Genomic DNA, 6,281 nt, shown 5'->3' with positions numbered 1-6,281 from the left:
GGAAATTCTCATCTTGTCCTTTTTTCTGAACGCTTTCTCTCTAAATAGCAACTCATATCCTGCCTTTCACCATTCATTACTGTTAGATAGTAGATAACTGGCCTGTGTGAACTGAGTTACTGGTCTCGGTCCCGTCCTAGCAAAGTGCAGACATGCTGTCACAACTGTCACTGGTTGGCACCTTATTTATAGACTCGATAGCATATTAATCAGTATCTCATGGAAAACTGCACCACAACATTCCCTTTAAAAAATGTCAGTAGTTTTTCAGTAATGTGGTGGCACCACATAAAGTGTTGTCAAAGAGCCATCTGATATTGCTTCAGTGGTTTTATGTTGTACTTCATATAATATACAAGGTACATCCCAGATCATTCCCTTACCCATAGATAAGAATAAGATTTTAATTACCTCCAAGCTAATCGGCTCTCTTATTCTGAGCTTTTCGGTAAACGAATGCTGATTTGTGGTATGCAAGCAAAAAGCGGAAGTATTATATGCTTTCAGAAAAAGAAAACTTCTCCACTCTCTTGACAAAGCTAAGCTGTGTCCACATTGATCCCATGCTCATTTAACCGTATCTTCCCAAATCCATGACAAACCATCAACCAATATATACTGTAACCTAGAAACACATGCAACGATTTGCAGTACCTGGCCAGCCCCAGCGCACACTGTGAGCAACGTGAGCATCGCAGGGGTGTGTAAACCACGCTGGCCGAGCGGGCTGAAAGGCTGCCCACTCCCTTCCCCATCTGCAGCCGTTCCCTCAGAGCTCAGCACTGCACTCTCTCTCTCTTTTTGTAGTGCCAAAGCGTGTCTGAGTGGCCATGCTGATGTGGTGGTCAGGGGACCACCAGCTGAGATTTAAAGAAGTTCCCAGTCCAGATCGGTTGGTTTCTTTTCAGCCTGATAGCTTTGTCGCGCCAGGTTACAGTGCAGCCCCGGTAAAAGAAAAGTTTGCAAAACTGATGGGCTACTAAGCTGTAGAACAAGTGCCTGGGGACAGAGATTTCTTCAGCTGTCTTTGTTACCGGCTAAAACTGGTCACTGAACAAAATGGAGCATCATCGTGTTCGGGAGAGCTTCCCTTTGGACTGTTTCCATCTTTCTTCCATGTAGTCAGTGAGCAGGCCGCTCTCTCAAAAGCTGAAACCCGAAATGGATCACTGGCCAGACATTCCCATTTTTTCCACTCTGGTAGCACGACAAGTGCATCTGGCATCTGTGAACCCTTCTTCCTTCAGGGATGTGTGACTACTGAGCTGACTGAAGCTTTTTCAGAATGGCTTTTTTCAGAACAAAGCACTCCCTTTTTCAAAGGTGCATACATGCAGAGCAGAGCATTAAAAATAAAATAACCTTCTTTGGATATTCCCTTCCTCCCTCAAAGTAAATTTTCCTTGAAGCTTTGATATATTCCAGGCAGCCCAGTACATGCAATCTGCTTCCTTCAGTTTGTGCACCCCTTTTTTTGTCAGAGACTCTTATCCAGCTGCTGGTAACAACTTATTATTCATCTTCATTCCCAGTAAACCCTGCCATCTTTAAGGCTTCATTATCTCCTCCAAAACTAGGTCTAGCCTGACAGACTAAGATTTCCCACCCTAGCTAAACCCCTCCTCAATAACTAACTTCTCCAGAGAGAAACCCCGTAGTGCAATGCTGTATCTTTTCCACCTCCCATAGCTTTCCCTATTCTCCTAGTTTTACCTCTTAAAAACCTTTAACTCTGTCTAGGCAGGCAGGATGATCTCTACCTGTAAACGGAGGTATACAGGGTATTGATAAGCAATCAGATCGGTATCTTTTCTTTCTCTGCCAAGTGACATTAATATAAAATGCTGTTCAGATACATTTTTGAAGTAAATGGGAACAGGGCTCCAGTTCCCACTAATTTAGCATCTGTGCTGTGTGAGAAGAAATCATAAGGAAGTATCCAGAGAATGCAATTTCCTATGTTCTCTGGAGAGCTAGATGACAGTAAGTATGTGCATATAATCCCCTTTTACTTCATACCTCAGTGGGGACTGCACTTATTTAGGATGTGGTTAGGCTTCGGTTAAATTCCTTCCTTTCTTTGAAGGGGTTTGAAGCCAGTGCTGGTACCTTAAAAAAAATTGTCTGGTGAGGAAAAATACAAGATTACGATAACAGAGAGTAGGACATCTCAGCATGTGAATACTTGCATCTAAGTCTTTGTTTCAGTTCAATTAACAACAAATGCAAAATGGACCTCCTTGGGAAATGAGAGTTCAAGTCCTTTCAAGGAAAGGAAGGAACTGAGACAGGTTTTTTGCATTTTGAGAACATTCTCTAACCACTGTTTTACCAAGGAAAAGGCTGTTGGTTACTTTCAGTTTTATGAATATCAGCCGCTGGAATATCAATTACTGGCACAGCTCTAATTGTAAGACAGAAATTGTGATGGGCCACAGTGCTAAGATCTGGATTTTATTTTGCCAAAGTTCCCTGTGCATAAGGAAGGTAATTCCTCTGTAGCGGGAATGCAAAGTTCAGTTTTAACTCAATAATAATGGATATATTCCTGTACAGGACTGTGGAATTTGGCTTTATACATAATGATGACTTTTGTCTTGCAATGCTGATGGTAAATCTGCTGCTGATGGTACTTTGCAAATTTTAAGTGAATTCTATTTTCAAAAAAGAATCTTCTAAAACTAAATGATGATATTTACCAATCTCACTGATAAATTTTCATTCAAAATCCTCATGTGAGTCACACTACATAAACAATGGCCTTTCGTTGGAAATATATTAATATATGGGAATTACATTTAGAAAGTGCATATCTTTTAACATGATCAAACACAGAGCTTAGTCACATTAATACAAATGAAAACCTGATTGTATTACTGTTTGCAGTCACATAGTGCACTGCACTGATAACAGACACGGTAGTGCACACACTATAGATTATGCAGGACAAAGAAGGATTTCACTTTGCGAGTCTGTTGCTGAATCCGTTATGAAAAACAGAGACTTTGGTTGGTAATGCCATTTTTTCAGTGAAAAGTCTCAAAAAATTGGGGAAACTGTTGAGAACTGTATGGAGAAGATGAAGAAACATATCTCTTTCCTGTATTTATCTGGAGTCTTTGAGTTAAAGGAAAAGAATAAAAAGAAGCCTATTTTTCCTTAAAAAAGTCCTCTCTGCAGCGGATCATAAGTTGTTATTTCCATAGACCCTGGGTGGGCATCATTTCAATAACTGTAGCAAAGACACAGACAGCAGAAAAAGTGCTCAGAACTAATTGCTGATAAACATTTTCAGTAACAGATTATTTTTTCCCTTTCAACATTTAAGGGTCCTAAGCTTTGGTTATTATTTACTTGATGAACACTTACTTTATGTTCTTCTTCAAAAAATGAAAGCATTTCCACAGACAGCTGTAAGAAAAACTAAAATGGTTTTGGATATTTACCAACATATATACATATTTATCAATACATTTATCTTGTTGTCTTTAAAATCTGGTCTTTCTCCAACAATGTGTTGTAGTCTGTTCTGCCTAGTTTAGATTTCCAAAAAGTAACAGGTTGAGAAGCTAAAGCCCATTTTCAAAAGGGGCAGACATTTTGAATCAGAAGTCTCCTTGAGAGTTAATGTTGTTTTGCTCTTAAATTATTCTGAGAACAGGATTTATAAATGAAAATCAATGAGATCATTGTTATAAGGATTTTTTAACTATGACCTGCAGGAGCAAACTGAAAAGCTTGAAAAGAAATGTAAATACTAACTAACCTATTCTGCTTGCTTGCAAGAAACTACGGATTTTATCACTCAGCATGCTTGGTTCAAGACTTCTCATCTCTGTAGGCAAAGCTGAATTTTGCCACCTTGGGGATCTCAAAAAAATACTTTAAAAAGTGTTTCTGTGAAAGGCCACTACCTAAGATGCCACAGTCTATACCCTCCCTTTCTTCTTCCCAGGAGCGCACACTAAAGTTCCAGCTAACAGACTCACATAAAAATAGAGGTATAAAAAGCTGTCCAAGGAGTAAGGCACAGCAGTGGGCCCCTCATCGTCCCACTCTTGGCTCATGCCATGCTTCTGCCTTACAATTCTTCAGCTAGGTCTCACCAAAACAGCCCTGTGATGGAAAGGACTAGGGGCCCCATCAGTGGTACTTAACTTCGGGATCAGCACTAGCTCCTTAGATACCGAAAGAGAGAGCAAGCGAGCGAGAGCCGTTCTCCGCACGCCTCAACTTGTTTTGCCACTCTGCCTTAGTTGCACCTCATACCTTGGGGCTGGCAGGAGGCAGTGGAGGAGGTGAGCACAGGACTGGGCTTGGTACAAGAAAGCTCATGTGGTCCCATCCTAAGGAGGGCAGGCTGATGAGAGAGGGACATGGTGATTCCCAGGTCCATAGGGGTTGTCCACGCGATCTCCCTGGGCTGCCAGACGGAACGACCACCTACGTAGCTATAACCTGGTCTGATAACTCTAGAGGCAATGCAGACCTGGACATCAAGTGCAGAGCTCACACGTTTAGGTAGGAGCCTGAGCACCCCACCTGTCATGGTAAACTGGTGAACAGCAACTTGAAAATTGAAGCTCTGTCGTCAAGCAGAAAATTAAACATTGTTCCCTGAAAAATACCTAAATTCCTGTGTTTGATAATGCACATTAAAATCTGCTCACATGCTGGGATGCAGCCAGCTTTTCCAGCTACTGACAGCAAAAAAATAACCATCTCCTTTTAATTTGTATGTCCAGATTCAGTCAAATTCGACGCTTTCAGTCAAGCAATGCTCTATACAGGTAAAATATGACGGAGTCTGACAAACTTCACCTAATAACAGCAAACACAAGTCCTTGGATATCAATCTCCATTTTTATTTCTAGATCCTTTTTTATCTTAGGGTCACCTAAATCAGGGGATACTAATACATGAAAAATGGAAGTTTACAGGTAAACTTGCACGTATTTTCCCACTCTTCTCTAAAGCAGGTAAACTGGCTACTTTATAGCAGTCATTTTTACTTGTCAAGGCAGATACCAGAATGAAATAGTGTTCAATATAAAAAACCAAACCAACCCAAAACAACAACAACAAAACCCAAATGCTCTGGGTATTAAAGTAAATTAAAACTTCTGCTTAAAAATGGAATTGGCTAAGAAAAAAACATTCAGAATATACAACTTGATGGATTTCCATATTGATGAGAATATGCTATGAGCTATGCTGCTCAGCACTTGTCAATAAATGAGAAGTTATGACTACCCCTGCCTTTTTTCCTAAGGACTGGACTTGGATGTTTAACCAACAGAGGAATCTTCCCTGATTTTACTTACAGAAAGATTGCATTTTTGAGGGCCATGAGTCTTAGAACAGTACTTGGATCTGTCTGGAAGAAATGTCTAACAAAAGAGACAATATCTCAAGAATTATATACATTACAAGGCTGATTTTGAGTCTACTGATTGGAAAAGAAATTTGAAACTTACCTTTCGCAGCCAGGATGCTTGGTGTGACATTGAGGATATATGGTGGTGTTTGGTACCAGTCACCGAGAGATCTGGTTCTGCCCCCAGGTTTTGGCAGAAGTAGCCCTGTTCTCAACTTATGACATACATACATACTGGACTGTGAATAGCATTAGTGTATTCACCTGTAACGAAATACTCATATGATATGGAGCTATCAGGCAAAAGGTGGAAATAATACCCGAATAAAGCTTTATAAATGCAAACTTCATCTCTGGTTACATCACTTTCACATTCAGAAGAGCATGGCATTTTTCCTGGAGAATATAAGAGCAAAATCAAGTTGTCCCTTACAAACTGAGCTAAATTCCCTTTTTAGATGTATGAACTTCAACATCCTGCAGTCCTTGTAACCTTTTGCTGAGGTATTGGAGGGAAATATGGTCATGTAACAGCTTGGTAAAAAAATCAGGTAGCATTCTTTCTTAACACTTTCAGGGACTGGTAAGGAAACACTGAAGAACTGCGTTTATTGCCTGAAGATAGAAGTCCTCAAGGAAATCCTTGTAACTAAACAGTATACCTAAACATAAAATCCTACAAATCCCAGAGACATATCAGAATACACCACTGAAATACCTTACTGACCAAAAATAAAAAATCCACCTACTCACTAGGGTTACAAGAATAGCTGGGATCATTTTAAAGCAGGACATTAAAAAGGCCTACAAAAACCTGTGTGAAAATCATGGGTGATTTAAAATTAGTATCTGTAAACAACTCATTTACATGGAAAGAAGAAACAGGTTTTAGTAATCCTGAGAC

Source organism: Haliaeetus leucocephalus, unplaced genomic scaffold (assembly GCF_000737465.1).
Source record: "Haliaeetus leucocephalus isolate CR32 unplaced genomic scaffold, Haliaeetus_leucocephalus-4.0 Scaffold462, whole genome shotgun sequence".
Classification (NCBI taxonomy): domain Eukaryota; kingdom Metazoa; phylum Chordata; class Aves; order Accipitriformes; family Accipitridae; genus Haliaeetus; species Haliaeetus leucocephalus.
Note: the sequence above shows the minus strand (reverse complement) of the source record.